At 42.7% G+C, this 16568-nt stretch overlaps 1 protein-coding gene and 1 pseudogene across 1 annotated transcript in view; one reads left to right on the forward strand and one right to left on the reverse strand.

The window, feature by feature from the left end:
* Znf667 (zinc finger protein 667) overlaps nucleotides 1-16568 on the forward strand; it is a 76461-nt gene that overhangs the window by 50630 nt on the left and 9263 nt on the right.
* LOC110297654 lies at nucleotides 4718-5558 on the reverse strand (annotated as a pseudogene).

A 16568-nucleotide genomic window follows, 5' to 3' on the forward strand; every position in this document is an offset into this window, starting at 1 on the left:
CCTTTAAGTTTTTAATCTTAGCCATTCTGATGGGTGTGAGGTAGAATCTCAGAGTTGTTGTGATTTGCATTTCCCTGATGGCTAAGAATGCTGAACATTTCTCTGGATGCTTCTTAGTCATTCGAGATTCATCTGTTGAGAATTCTGTTTAGTTCTGGACCCCCTTTTTTTTCACATATTATTTTTTTTTCTTTTCTTTTTTTTTTTCAATTTTTTATTAGATATTTTCTTCATTTACATTTCAAATGCTATCCCGAAAGTTCCCTATACCCCGCCCCCCACTCCCTACCTATCCACTCCCACTTCTTGGCCCTGGTGTTCCCCTGTACTGGAGCATATAAAGTTTGTAAGACCAAGGGGCCTTTCTTCCCAGTGATGGCCGACTAGGCCATCTTCTGCTACATATGCAGCTAGAGACACGAGCTCTGGGGGTACTGGTTAATTCATACTGTTGTTCCACCTATAGGGCTGCAGACCCCTTCAGATCCTTGGGTACTTTCTCTAGCTCCTCCATTGGGGGCCCTGTGTTCCAACCAGTAGATGACTGTGAGCATCCACTTCTGTATTTGCCAGGCACTGGCATAGCCTCACATGAGACAGATATATCAGGGCTGGACCCCATTTTTAATTGAGTTATCGAGTTATCCCCTCGATCCAATGTAGGGTTAGTGAAGACCTTTTCCCAATCTGTAGGCTATTGTTCTATCCTAAGGATGGTGTCCTTTGATTTACAGAAGCTTTTCAGTTTCATGAGGTCCTATTTATTAATTCATAACTTAGTACCTAAGTTATTGGTGTTCTGTTAGGAAATTGTCTCTTGTACCAACAAGTTCAATGCTATTCCCCACTTTCTGTTCTCTTAGATTAAGTGTGTCTGGTTTTATGTTGAGGTCTTTGATCCACTTGGGCTTGAGTTTTGGGCAGGGTGATAGATATGCATCTATTTGGGTTCTTCTACATGTTGGAACAGCAACATTTGTTGAAGATGCTTTCTTTTTTCCATTGTATTGTTTTGGCTTTTTTGTCAAAAATTGTCTGTAGGTGTGTGAGTTTATTTCTAGGTCTTTGATTTTATTCCATTGATCCACCTGTCTGTTTCTATACTAATTAATACCATGCAGTTTTTATTAGTGCTCTGTAGTACAGCTTAAAGTTAAGGATAGTGATACCACCAGAAGATCTTTTATTGTTCAAGATTGTTTCTACCTACCCTGGGGTTTTGTTTTTCCATATGAAGTTGAGAATTGTTCTTTCAAAATCTGTGAATTGTGTTGGAATTTTGATGGGGATTGCATTGAATCTGTAGATTGCTTTTCGTAAGATGGCTATTTTCACTATGTTAACTCTACTAATCCATGACCAAGGGAGATCTTTCCATCTTCTGATATCTTCCTCAATATCTTTCTTCAGAGACTTGAAGTTCTTGTCAACAGGTATTGGCTATTGTGAAGGGTGTTGTTTCCCTAATTTTTTTTCTCAGATTGTTTATCACTTCAGTAGAGGAGGGCTACTGATTTCTTTGAGTAATTTTTGATTTGCCCACTTTGCTGAAGCTATTTATCAGCTGTAGGGGTTGTATGGTAGAATTTTTTGGGTCACTTATGTATACTATCATATCATTTGTGAATAGTGATACTTTGACCTCTTTCTTTACATTTGTATCCCCTTGATCTCCTTTAGTTGTCTTATTGCTCCAGCTAGAACTTCAAGTACTACATTGAAGATATATGGTAGGAGTGGACAGCCTTGTCTTGTCACCTACTTTAGTAGAAATACTTTAAGTTTCTCTCCATTTAATTTGATGTTGGCTATTAACTCGGTATATATTGCCTTTACTATGTTTAGGTATGTCCCTGTATCCCTGTTCTCTCCATACTTTTATCATGGAGGGGTGTTGAATTTTCTCAAATGCTTTTTCTGCACCTAATGAGGTGATCATGTGGGTTTTTTTTTTCCATTCAGTTTGTTTATATGGTGGGTTATGTTGGTGGATTTTCATATATTGAACCACCCCTGCATCCCTGGCATGAAGCTTATTTGATCATGGTAGGTGATGTGTTCTTGAATTTAGTTGGGAGTATTTTATTGAGTATTTTTGCATCAATGTTCATAAGAGAAATAGGTCTGAAATTCTGTTTCTTTGTTGAGTCTATGTGTGGTTTAGGTATGAGGGTGACTGTGGCCTCATAGGATGTTTGGTTGTGTTCCTTCTGTTTCTATTTTGTGGAATAGTTTGAGGAATATTGGCATTAGCTTTTCCTTGAAAGTCCGACAGAATTCTGCACTAAAGCCATCTGGCCATGGGGTTTTTTGGTTGGGAGACTTAATGACTGTTTCTATTTCCTTAGTGGTTATAGAACTATTTAAATAGTTTAAGTGATCTTGACTTAGCTTTGGTGGTGATTGGTATTCATCTAGAAAATCATCCATTTCATTTAGACTTTCCAATTTTGTAGAGTACAGGCTTGTGAAGTAAAATGTAAACTGGGTGTGTTTGCTTTTTTTTTCTAGAGCCTTCAGATGTACTTTTAATTCATGAGTATGAGAACTCCCTGTTTTGTTTTTTTGTTTTTGTTTTGTTGTTGTTATTGTTTTGGTTTTTCAAGTCAGGGTTTCTCTGTATAGCCCTGGCTTTCCTGGAACTCACTCTGTAGACCAGGATGGCCTTGAACTCAGAAATCTGCCTGCCTCTGCCTCCCGAGTGCTGGGATTAAAGGCATGCGCCATCACACCCGGCCCCTGATTTCTTTATGAGGACACTTAATGCTATGAAGTTTCCTCTTAGCACTGCTTTCATAGTGTCCCATACATTTGGGTATGTTGTGCCTTCATTTTCATTGAATTCTATAAAGTCCTTAATTTCTTCCCTGACCCTCTGGTCATTGAGTAGAGAGTTATTCAGTTTCCATGAGTATGCAGGCATTCTATTGTTTCTGTTGTTAAGTCCAGCCTTAATCCATGGTGATCTGATAAAGGGTTATTTCAATCTTTTATATCTGTTGAGGCATGCTTTGTGACTGATTATATGGTCAGTTGTGGAGAAGGTTCTGTGAGATGCTGAAAAGAAGATGTATTGTTTTGTGTTAGGTCCATTTGAATCACAACCTCTGTTAGTTTTGTTATCTCTCTGTTTAGTTTCTGTCTTAAGAACCTGTCCATTGGTGAGAGTCTGGTGTTGAGGTCTCCTGTTATTAATATGTAGCATTTGGTGTGTGATTTAAGCTTTAGTAATGTTTCTTTTACGAATTTAGGTGCCTTTACATTTGGGGCAAAGATGTTCAGAATTGATATGTCCTTGTGGTGGTTTGTTGTGGCTTGCCCAGCTTTGAACAGACTGAGCAGATCTTGAACATTCACCAAGACTGGTCTATCAACCCAGACAGAAACATCTGTCTTGACTGCAGTTGCAGGTTCCCATGGGAACCTAGCTGTTTTGGCTGCCTATGCTGACCTTGCTCTATAACATACCTACAGTTTAAGAAGGGGATGGGTTTTGTGTTTTTTCCCTTTATAAACGCAAAGCTTATTATTAAAATTTGAGCCTTGATCAGAACCTTTGTCTTGGCTTCATTCTTCTCTTGCCCCACCTACCTTTTTATTTCCAGCTCCCCTTTCAAGTAAACCCAGTTTGCCCATGGCTGCTGGATGGCTACAGTTTGAATATGTCTAGTTCAGGTAGTGACACTATTTGGCCTTGTTGGAGAAGGTGTGTCACTGTGGGCTTGGGCTTTAAAACCCTCATTCTAGCTACCTGGGAGTCTTCTAGCAGCTTTCAGATGAAAATATAAAACTTTCAGCTCCTCCTGCACCATGCTACCTGAATGGTGCCATGTTCTCCCACCTTGATAATAATGGACTGAACCTGTAAGCCAGCCACAAGTAAATGTGGTCCTTATAAGCATTGCTTTGGTCATGGTGTCTGTTCATAGCAGTAAAACTCTAAGACAGTCCTCTTAGTGGATTTTTCCTTTGCTGAGTATGAAGTGTCCTTCACTGTCTCTCTGGATTACTTTTGGTTAAAAGTTTATTTTATTAGATATTAGAATGGCTACTCCAGCTTGTTTATTAGGTCCATTTGCTTGGAAAACCTTTTTCCACTCCTTTGCACTAAGATAATGACTATCTTTTTTTGCTGAGATGTGTTTCTTGTATGCAGCAGAATTATGGTCTCTGTTTATGCATCCGTTCTGTTAGCCTGTGTCTTTTTAACTGGGGCATTGACTCCATTGATGCTGAGAGATATTAATGACCAATGACTGTTGGTTGTTGAGTGGTGTATTTGTGTTTCTCTTCTGTTTGTTTTAATGGTGTGAAATTTGCTTTTGTGGTTTTTTGAATATAGCTAGCCTCATTGGGTTGGATTTTTCCTTCTAGTACCCACTGTAGGGCTAGTTTTGTGGAAAGGTAATGTTTGAATTTTGTTTTGTCATGGAATATCTTGGGTTTTCCATATATGGTGATTGAAAGTTTTTCTGGGTTATGTTAGTCTGGGCTGACATCTGTGGTCTCTTAAGGTCTGCAAGACCTCTGCCCAGGCCTTTCTAGCTTTTAGAAACTCAGTTGAGAAACTGTGTAATTCTGATAGGTCTGCCTTTAGATGTTACCTGGCCTTTTTACCTTGCTACTTTTGAAATTCTTTCTTTGTTCTGTATATTTAGTGTTTTGATTTTTTTTTAATTTTGTAATTATATTTAGGTACAGAAAATGTAGTGTACATTTAACCCAATTTAGTGGTGAGTTCTTTAGCCTTTGCTTTTTCCAGCTTGGCAATTAGAACCACAGACCTAGGACCCAGGACGTTGCCTCCCCAGTGGCGACGGATCTTGTCATATCTGTCATTATAATTGGTCCTAATAGCTTCCACCAGCTTAGCCAGAGCACCCTTGTCTTCCGAGTTAACCTGTGTGAGGACAACAGTGGTGCAAGTCTTCCTGTGGACCAGGTGCCCCAGCCTGGCCTTTCCCTTGATGATGCAGTAGGGCACCCCCATCTTTCCACACAGGGCAGGTAGGAAAACCACCAGCTCAATGGGGTCTACGTCATGGGCAATCACCACCAGCTGAGCCTTCTTGTTCTCCACCAAGGTGGTGACTGTATTGACTCCTGCTCGGAGGACAGGCGGTCTCTTAGTTGGGACGTCGCCTTTGCCAGCAGCTTTCTTCTCAGCACGGGCCAGTAGCCTTTGCTTCTTCTCTTGCTTTGTCTCTGGCCTGTGCTTGTGGGCAAGCTTAAGCAGCTGAGTAGCTGTCTGCCTGTCCAGGGCCTGGGTGACCTGGTTAATGGCAGGAGGGACTTTGAGCCGCTTGTAGAGAATGGCTCTTTGCCGCTGCAACCTGATGTAGCGGGGCCATTTGACGAAGCGCGTTAAATCTCTTTTGGGCTGGATGTCCTGTCCAATGCTGAGTTCTTGGGCCTCTTCTCGAACAGAGGGTTGACCACCTTCTTGGCCTCCTGCTTCTTGACGACGGCGGGGGCCGGGGCCACCTTCTTCCCCTTGGCCTTCTTCCCTTTAGGCATCTTGCTCGGCTGCTGGAGAGAGCGTGTTTTGATTTTCATGTGGCAGAGGGATTTTCTTTTCTGGTCTAATCTGTTTGGTGTTCTGTAAGCTTCCTGTACCTTTATAGGCATCTCTTTCTTTAGGTTAGGGAAAATTTCTTCTATGATATTGTTGAAGGTGTTTTCTGGGCCTTTGAGCTGGGAATCTTGTTCTTCCATTCCTATTATCCTTAGGTTTCATCTTTTCATAGTGTCCCAAATTTCCTGGATGTTTTGTGTCATGAACTTTTTAGATTCTGCATGTTCTTTGACTGATGTATCGATTTCTTCTGTTGTATCTTTTATACCTGAGATTGTCTTTTCCATCTCCTGTATGCTGTTGATGATTCTTATATCTGCAGTTCCTATTCTCTTTCCTAAGTTTCCCATCTCCAGGATTGTCTCAGTTTGTGTTTCCTCTATTGCTTCCATTTCCCTTTTCAGATCTTGGACAGTTTTAGTCTCATCTTTCACCAGCTTGATTGTATTTTACTATATTTCTTTATATTTATTTGCTTCCTCTTTTAATGCCTTTACCTGTTTGAATGTGTTTTCCTGTATTTCCTTAAGGGATTTATCCATGTCCTCTTGAAGGCTTCTATCATCTTTATAAGATTGGCTTTAAGATCTTTTTCTTGTGCTTCAGTTTCATTAGGATATTCAGGGTTTGTTATGGCAGGATAGCTGGGGTCTGGTGGTACCATGTTGCCCTTGGACTTATTGGTTGTGTTCTTGTGCTATTTAAGCATCTGGTTTTCCATGGGGTTAATTGGATGGTCCTGATGGCAGAAGGGAAGATGGGGAAGGGGAGAGCCATGGGCCAGACAGTGGGGTCTGGGTACCGTACTCTGTTGGCTGAACCTCAGGCAGATACCACTCTGCAGGCTGGGGTGGTCGATGGATCCGACTTTGCAGGTTGTCCCAGGTAGACCAGCTTGAGTGGCAGGTGAATCCAAGTAGGATGGGAAGTTATGTAGGGTTCCAAGTTGGTTAGTTTTGGGGTCCCCAAAAGTTTCCACAGGGAGGCAGGGTGCTCTTAGGAAGTCCTGAAAGGATCCTCTAGACCAAGGAGCAAGTTAGTCTCCAGTGCTATGTAGAGAAACTGTCTCAAAGAACAAGCAAACAGAAAAAGACTTGGAGATCAGGCTTGGCAGTAGAACAAGAATGTCCTAAACATTCCTAATGCTACATACAGTTCATGTTGCAGATACCCCAACTGTAGAACTATTTTTGGTGCTCCTTCATAGCTGTAATTTTGCTACTGTTATAAATTGTAATGTAAATGTCTGATATTTTCACTGGTCCTAGGCAAACCCTGTGAAAAGGTCATTCCAACCTGCAAAGGGGTCACAACCCATTGTTCTAAATAGACACTAGAATCACTCTTTTCAGTAATCAGACGATTGAATCCAAGAAATTGGACTATGCCCCAGGAATCTCATGCTGGGAGCAGGAAAAGCCTGAAGCCTGGTACCAGCCAGACAAGGAACTTAACTCTAAACCTTTGTTAGGACTCTGAAATGGAGTTAGGAACTGTGGGTGTAGGGTGTTACCACACTTCTTTGTTCTTTTTTTCTTTTCTTTTTTTTTTTTTTTTTTTTTTTGAGTGCAGGAGTCACCACACAAACCATACAAACACCAATCTCAGTCAGACATGGATGGCTTATTTGATCATACACTTTAAGACAGATGAATGGTCCAAACATTTCTCAGGACCAGCTTGTAAAGGCTAAAACCACAAAAGCCACAATGAGCTCATACATGGGTGCATGAAGCGCTTCCCGTGATCGGCTCTGACTCAAGTCATTTTAGAGTTAGCAGTTCATATTGACCTTGAATTTGGTCCTATGTGACGCATATGGTTGTGGAAGTTCTTTTTTTTTTTTTTTCTGGTTTTGTGTTTTTATTGGGGTTTTATCATGGGCAGGAGCTGCCACCACAAGGTATGCCCCTCCCACCAAGCAGGTCCTTTCTAATCCTCCTGTGCTTTCTGGGACTTTTTCTTTTTCTTTGTGCTGCTCTTTGTGAAGTTAGCAGCAACTTCAGGCTCCTCAGAAAATTTCCTTTTCTTCTTAGGGGTGGTGGGGCTTGCTGCCTCCTCTTCTGGTTCACTGGCCACTTCCTCCTTAGGTGAGGACTTCTTTCTCTAGGAGCACTGCTAGTGGCCATCTCTTCAAGGTCACTGGGCATCTCCTCAAGGTCACTGCCAACTCCTCCTTGGGAGAAGCTTTCCTTTTCTTGGATTTAGGCAGAGAGACAGGTGGGTCTTCCATTCCATCTTCCTGTAGGGTCTCCTGGGGTTTTACCTTCTTCTTCTTAGATTTCTCATGTACCTCCTCCTCACACTCCTCTGGGGTACTGGGTTGTGGAAGTTCTTAAGATTAACAAAACTCATGACACACAGAACATAACAGGGTATGTGGTCAGCATGACCCTGCTCTGAGTCAAGTTATTTTTCTGTGTCAGTGACTGGCAAGCATATTATAGCAGCAATATGAAATAGCTGGCTGGCGTGGAACAAAATGGCTGCAGCTATGCTGGGCGGCAGGCCTCAACAATTTCCCAACATGGCCATGCTAAATATATCTCATTTTTCTGCATTTCGCTATTATTTCTTTAATTGGCTTATTGAGGAAGGTGAACACAGACTGTTAGGGCTTCCAGAGCCCAGGCTTTTACCCTTCTTACATATATCTTGCCTCAAACAAATAAACAAAGAACATCCAACAAGATTGCTCATTATACCCTCCTATAAATACTCAACGTTTCTCTGAAAGTATTTTGTTAACTCTTATCTCTAGTCAGCATTATTGTTAGTATCTCGTTTATCTCTCCATTTCTTTGGAATTTGGCTATACTTAAATGTTTCAATTGTTGCACCAACATTACTATGGTAAACTCACAGAGATTCTATGAGGAGAAGTTTGATCTTGAGGGAAAATGCAATTATATTCACAAAGATTGTAAGGGGAGTTGTAATAAAGTAAACAGGAACACTGTGTCTAAACATAGAAAATGTCCAGCATGTATTTAAAACTGTGTAATTTGTATTTTTAAAGTTATTTTTAGTCAGCCTGGAGAGATGGCACAGTGGTTCAGAGTAATGACTGCTTAAACCTTCAATCCAAAATTTATTCTGCCTACATACACAGAGATGAAGATGGAGCTGAGATTGACAGAGTGGCCAACCAATGACTGGCCAACTTGGGACCATGGGAGAGAGCCAACCTCTGACACTGTTAGTGATACTCTGCTATGCTTGCAGACAGGAATCTAGCATAACTGTCTCCTGAAAGGCTTCATTCAGAAGCTGATGGAAACAGATGCAGAGACCCACAGCCAAACAGCAGACAGAGCTTGGGGAATTTTATGGAAGAGTGGAGGAATAGAAGTGAGCGAGCTATAAGGGACAAGGACACCACAAGAGAACCTACTGAGGCCCACTAGTCTGGGATCATGGGGGCTCACAGACTAAGCCACCAACCAAAGAGCCTGCAAGGGCTGGACCTAGGCCCCCTACACATTTGTAGCAGATGTGCAGCTTGGTCTTCATGTGAGTCTCCTTGCAATTGGAGTGGAGGCTGTCTCTACCTCTGTGGCCTGCCATTGGATCCCCTTCCCTTAGCTGGACTGTCTGGTTGGGCCTCAGTGGGAGAGGATGCACTTAGTCTTGCTATGACTTGATGTCCCAGGGTAGGGTGGTACTTAAGGGGACTTCCCCTTTCTCTGAGGAGAAGGATAGGGGGTAATGGGAGGAGGGTCTTGTGAGGGTGGGAGTGGGAGGAGAGGAGATGGGGGGGTGGGTAGAGGGCTGAGATTGGAATTTTTAAAATTTTTTTTTATTACGTATTTTCCTCAATTACATTTCCAATGCTATCCCAAAAGTCCCCCATACCCTCCCCCTCACTCCCCTACCCACCCATTCCCACTTTTTGGCCCTGGCGTTCCCCTGTACTGGGGCATATAAAGTTTGCGTGTCCAATGGGCCTCTCTTTCCAGTGATGGCCTACTAGGCCATCTTTTGATACATATGCAGCTAGAGTCAAGAGCTCCGGGGTACTGGTTAGTTCATCATGTTGTTCCAACTATAGGGTTGCAGATCCCTTTAGCTCCTTGGGTACTTTCTCTAGCTCCTCCATTGGGGGCCCTGTGATCCATCCAATAGCTGACTGTGAGCATCCACTTCTGTGTTTGCTAGGCCCCGGCATCGTCTCACAAGAGACAGCTATATTTGGGTCCTTTCAGCAAAATCTTGCTAGTGTATGCAATGGTGTCAGCGTTTGGAAGCTGATTATGGGATGGATCCCTGGATATGGCAGTCTCTAGATGGTCCATCCTTTCGAGTTTGGAATTTTTAAGATTTATTTATTTATTTTATGTATATGAGTACACTGTAGCTGAACAGATGGTTGTGAGTCTTCATGTGGTTGTTGAGAATTGTTCGGACCTCTGCTTGCTCTGGTCAACCCCACTCACTCCAGTCAACTCTGGTCTCTCAGTCCCTGCTTGTTCTGGCCCAAAGACTGATTATTATACATAAGTACACTGTAGCTGTCTTCAGATACACCAGAAGAGGGCGTTAGATCTCATTATAGGTGGTTGTAAGCCACTATGTGGTGGCTGGGATTTGAACTTAGGACCTTCCAAAAGAGCAGTCAGTGCTCTTACCCACTGAACCGTCTCGCCAGCCTGAGATTGGATTGTAATGTGAGTAAATAAATGATGGGGGGAATAAAGAGAGCACTTACTGCTTTGCAGAGAACCTGGGTTTAGTTTCCAGCACCCATATGGTGGTTCATGGCTGCCTATAGCTCCAGTTCCAGGGCATCTGTGTTCTCTTCTGGTCTCTTCTGGCACTGTATGCATGGAATGTACATACATACATGAGATAAAATATTGTCTTAATCAGTGTTCTCTTTTGCTGTGAAGAGACACCATGACCACAGCAACTCTTATAAAGGAAGGCATTTAATTGGGGCTGGCTTACAGGTTCAGAGGTTAAGTCCATTGTCATGGCAGGGAACATGGTGGCATGCAAGCAGCCATAGTGCTGGAGAAGAAGCTGAGAGTTCCACATCTGGATCTGCAGGCGGCAGGAAGAGAGACCCTGGGCCTAGCCTGACCTTTAGAAATCCCACCGCTCACTCACAGTGACACACCTCTTCTAAAGGGACCAGACCATCCAATCCCTCTCAAGTAGGGCCACCCTTGATGACCAAGTATTCAAATTTACTGGCCTATGAAGGCTATTTGTATTCAAAACATAAAAAACATTAAAAACATTTTTTTTTAGATTTATTTGAGTGTTTTGCCTGATTATGTGCATTTGCATCATGTATGTGGTTGATGCTTGGTTGTTCTGGGTGCTGGAGCAGATCAAGGGCAATGCATAAGTTAGAGAATCTCTTTTGAGTGCCACTGAGTTACATCTCCAATCCTTGTCTCTTTGAGGTAAAGTCTTGCCTATTTTCCTTGTGTAACCTTTCTGCCTTCAGGATGCTTAAGTCACAGGTGTGCACCACAGGTGTTTTATTTGGGTGACTATACAAACAGAATTTTTAAATCTCACATTCCATGTGGATATATTGAGTATAGGGAAATGTGATCAATTCTTGGCGAACTTATATATTGACACCTTGCAGGTCTCATGTATTAATTCTAGGAACATTTGCATATTTGGGTTTTTCTTGAGATTTTATTTTCAGTTAAAATTTGTTTCTATTTATGTGTATGTATGTATATTCACATGTACACAGGTGCCCAAGAAGATTATAAGGGGGCATCAGGTTTCTTGAAGATGGAATTACAGGAAGTTGTAAGTCACCCACTGTGATGGCGCCAGTTCAACTCCAGTCCTCTGCATAAGCAACAAGAGCTCTTATCCACTCAACCATCTTTCCAGTCCAGATGATTTTCTATTTGGCTACTAATTTCATCACCTGCAAAAAAAAAAAAAAAAAAAAAGAAAGAAAGAAAGAAAGAAAAGAAAAAAAAAAAGAATCTTTTATTTACCTTTTGATCTACAAATTACCTTGCTTCGATCTTAAGTTAAAGCTATCGTGGTTTTTTTCCCCGATATTAAGTGAAATGTTAGCTGTAGATCTTCAGTAAATGGAAACCTTTTCAGTCATATTTTCACAAGTGTGCATCATGGATCCCAGTCGCATACTTAACTACTCACACAGGATTAAAATCAAACACCACACATGTTCTCAGGAGTTGCTGCATACACAGCCATGGCCACGCACTCATAGCTAGAGAGGGAATCACACGTGACTTTCAAAAGACGATTACTGGGTTCGAACCTCTTAGCACACAGGTACGCTCTTCACATAAAATCTGATCAACTACTGGGCTGGGGGCTACTTGCATCGAGACTACATTTCCCAGAAAGGACTGCGATGTTAGCAGCGCCAGCGGCGCTTCTACACTTGCGCCATTTTCCGTCAGCTGGCAGAGTCCGCTGGTATTGAGGTGGGAATCCTGCTGTGGGCAGCAGGCAGCCGGGCCAAAGAGGAAACAGCTGAAGGATCTGGAGCTATCCGGAAGCTCCATGGTAAGTACGGAAGCAGGCGCCGCGGACCCAGTCTCAGCCTTCAGACGAATTGCGATGCTTGGCCCTACCGTTTTTTCATAGGCTTCCCTATCGTGGACTACATTTCCCATTGTCCCTCGCGGGCTTGAGCTCTGTTGGTACCCCAATCCAGTGCTCAGTTTTCTCAGCCAACCTTGTACATTTAGGGCACGTTTTCTCAGCCAACCTTGTACATTTAGGGCACCTTGGGAAGGGTTCTCCACCTTAGGGAAATTAGGGATATTTTGCATCCAGTACTGTTTGCCTTTATTTTTCTGAGACGAAGTCTTGTTTTATTATACGTAGTACATATTAAAGCAGAGCTGGAGTTGATTAAGATACATTTAAAACAGTAAATATTTATTTGTATGTATATGTTTTGCATGCATGCCTCGTACATAGAGGCCAGAAGAGGGTGTTGGATCTTCTGGAACTGGTGTTACATACAGAAGGTTTGTAGTCGCCATGTGTGTTCTGAGACGCCAAACTGGGTCCTCCACAAGGGCAGCAAGTTCTCTTAGCCAATGAGCCACCTCTCTGGCCCCTACATTTTTTAACAGTTTTAAGTACTGGGGTTAATAGGCGTTTAGAAAGGAATAATATACCCAAGTGTGAGCATAGTCTTCTAAAGGCAGATCTTGTTTTATATATTTTGCAGGAGCCTCACAACATTTAGACCCATAGCACCACTCTCTTAGATGCAACACTTGGTAACATCGAAGTTATCCTGGTTTAGGTTCACTGTCCAACTGTTGAGTGAATCACAGGCTATTTATGCAATCGGATGTTGTACCTTATAATAAGGGAGAGCTTCCAATTTATCATACTTAGTACTTTTTTTAAATAATTATTTCACTTACAAATTGGAAATATTTGTAACGTGACAGGTATTCCTTTCTTTAATGAACTCAAGAAGTAGTTAAATGACAAGACTACAAAAACCTTGGGCATTTTTATTTTTGTTGTGTCATTCATTTGAGAATAGGGCTCGTGTGCCATGAACACCAGAGTGGAGGTCAGAGGACAACTTGCAGGAGTAGGTTCTCGCCTTCAACCACGTGGGTCCTGCGAATCAAGCTCAGCTTGTCACACTTTACAGCAAGAGCCTTTTCCCTTTCCTGAGCCATTTCATTCGCCACCTGGGATGTTTTTCTGTCCTGTCGCTTTGTTTTATTATGCTTTGAACCCATGTATCAGTAGCTTGGTAGTTTGGTTTCTTATGCTGGATGCTCTTATAGTTGTGCAAAGGATCTAGTTGTGCGAGTCATGAATCATTTCCTTGATAACTGCTGTTTGTTGGTTGGTTGGTTTGTTTGAGACAGGGTTTCTCTATCTGTTTGAGATAGGATCTCTGTGTAGTCATGGCTGTCCTGGAACTCACTCTGTAAGCCAGGCTGGTCTTGAACTCAGGGTTCCGCCTGCCTCTGCCTTCCAAGTGCTATAATTAAATGCGTGAGCTACCACTGCCTGGCTTTATTTATTTTTTGAGAGGGAAAGTCTCTGTGTAGCCCTGATTGGCCTGGGATTCACAGAGATACGCCTGCCTCTTCCTCCTGAGTGCTGGGATTAAAGGTGTGTGCCTAGTCCTTGATATCGTATTTTTTAAATTTGCTTTTTAAAATTGTGTGTTGGGACATGTGAGTGTAGTTGCTTGAAGGGTCTAGAAGAGGGTATGGTATTTTCTGGAGCTGAAGTTACAGGCAGTTGTGAACTGCCGATTGTGGGTGCTGGGAACTGAATCCAAGTCCTCTGCAAGAGTGGCCAGTACTCTTAACCACTGAGCAAGTACTCCTAACCACTTGTCCCTTGAAATCACGTTTGATCATTGGCTGTCATATTCTATTATTATGATGGCTATGCCAAAAATGATTCTATATTTAACTACTTGAGAAATCACTGTTTTTGTGGGTTTTTTTCCTTCAGCAGATATGATTGTGTGTATGGCTTTGCACACTACTGTGTCTGTTCCATCTAATTGGGCGATTGTCTTCTGCAACTTCACTCTATTTCTCCACTCAAAGTAAGTCGAGTTTGGTCTGTGGAGTTCTTTGTGAGTTTGGAAGTTGGAGAAACAGTTGGTTTGACTTGAGAGTGGTTCCATTTGATGCATGGGAGATGAAATGGCTGAGTCCTGTGAATGCTGGGATTCCTCTGGAGTCTGAGGTTATGCACATTATGCAAGCTCTCCTTACTGTCTGCGTGAGGAGAGCTGTCCTTGTCTTTAGAGTACCGTGTAAGTCTCCACCGCTGGAACAGGTCTGAGGACCTCTGTCTGAGCTTTGTACCACCTGCAGTATTTCAGGGAAGTGGGAGAGAAAGGACCTCTCATTCTATACCATTTCTGCAGCAGCTAAATTGGCCTGCTGGTAATGGGTGACAGTTTGACCTAGCTCTCTGTAAGTAATGGGCAGTTAGAGAAATACAGGCGGGGACATCACCCTGGCATTCAGGGAGCTTAGAACCTCCGTGTTTGCTTTTCCTCCTCAGCTCTGATACCTAAGAACTCTGCCCTTCCCCAAGAGAGAAACCTGGAGGAAGATCCATCAGCCTTGAACTCCTGAAAGTCATGCTGCTCTTAAGTTTTAAAGTTATGTAAAAATTATGTAAAATTATGTAAAAACTTCCCACCTGAATTCCATGAGTTAATCTAGGCCCCTGAGATCTGTTTATGGCGTAAAAGACATTTTCTCTGACAAATGTGATTTGTTAATTCTGTAGAGAGATTTTCCTAGCAGACCTTCATGTCCCTTCGTGAAGTGGGAACATCTTTGTAGGAACTAAAGTTTGAAAGGAGAAAGTGATCACCCAGGAAAACAGGGAGGTGGTGCTGGTCACCACTTCAGCCCTTGGAAAGACTGCTTCATGGCCCTGCCTTGGGAGATATTGATGTTTGGGTGCAGTGGAGATCTAGCAGGGAATCCCGAGATTAGATGCCAGAATTAAGATCTAATCTGAGGTTACACCAGTTGTCTTAGTTAGGGTTGTATTGCTGTGAAGAGACACCATGACCATGGCAATGCTTGTAGAAGGCAAGCCTTCATTGGGGCTGGCTTACAGTTTCATAGTCGTTCTTTATCACCATGGCAGGAAGCGTAGTGGTGTGCAGACAGACATGGTGCTGGAGAAGGACCTGAGAGTTCTACATCTTGATCCCCAGGAAGAGAACTGGCTTGAGCGTCTGAGACCTAGAGGCCTACCTCCTACTCACACATCTTCTTCAACAAAGCCATGCCTACTTCAAGACCACACCTCCTAATCGGGCCACTCCCTTTGGGCATATGGGGGCCACTTTCTTTCAAACCACCACACTAAGCATTTGGGTCTTTCTCCACTAGTTCCTTCACTTTTAGCACAAGAGAAACACAGAGCTGGGGGTTATAGGAATTGCAAGTGAGATTCTCAGCCTGACAGGTTGGTGGGTGAATTCTCGAAGCTTGGAAGGGCTTTAGAGATTAGATTTCTGCTTTGGTCCAAAATATGAGGATGTTTAGTCATTCTTTTCACTTAGGAAATTGTTTAGTCCAGAAAAGCATAATGCTTGTGCTATGTTCTGAGTGATGGTGACCGGAACTTGGCAACAAACTCTAGTCTTAGATGGAGCCCCTTCTTCTAAGAGACACAACCTTTTCCTTGAGACAGGGTCTTACAACATAGCACTAACTGGCCTGGAACTCAGTTTGTAGATCAGGTTGGCCTCAGACTCACAGTGGTCCTTCTCTCTTGGTTTCTGGAGTTCTGGTATTATAGGCACATGGAACCATGGTGACTATACATTGCTTTTCTAAAGCATATTTTCTTAAAATATTTATTGTTGTACAAATATTTAATCCAAACCCACTACAATTTAGAGAATAGTTCATCAAATGTTATCCCATGAAGTAGAAATGACACTTTTTTCCTGGATTAAGAATGTATGCCTTCTAATGTTTGCTACAGTGAGAAAACTCATCGAACCTGTGAGTTTCCATCCCAGACCTACACACAGAAGGGTTGCTCTGCAGCAAGGCAGACTACATGAAACTATTTTAACACTGTGTCTCTCCTGTGGTCACTTTTTCCTTGACAGCCAGTTGTTGTGTGCTAGAAAAACCCCTTCCTACAGAGATCTCCAGCTCCTCTCATCCCACTGTGAACCATCCCCTTGAATGAAGTATTCACACGTCATTCATACTTCTGGTTTCAGGGCTCGGAACTATTCAGGGATGTGACCATAACTTTCTCCCAAGAAGAGTGGGAGTGCTTGGAGCCTGTTCAGAGGGATTTGTACAGAGATGTGATGTTGGAGAACTACACCCACCTGGTCTCACTGGGTAAAGTGGTCTGGTTTGTTTGTGTGGATCTTATCCTGGGAATGACCCTTCCCGGTCAGCTGTTGAGCACCTTTGGCCTGCCCCTTCCCAGTCAGTTATTGGGTACCTTTGGCCTGCCCCTTCCTAGTCAGTTATTGGGTACCTTTGGC

This window comes from Mus caroli, chromosome 7, assembly GCF_900094665.2.
Source record: "Mus caroli chromosome 7, CAROLI_EIJ_v1.1, whole genome shotgun sequence".
NCBI classification, from domain to species: Eukaryota; Metazoa; Chordata; class Mammalia; order Rodentia; family Muridae; genus Mus; species Mus caroli.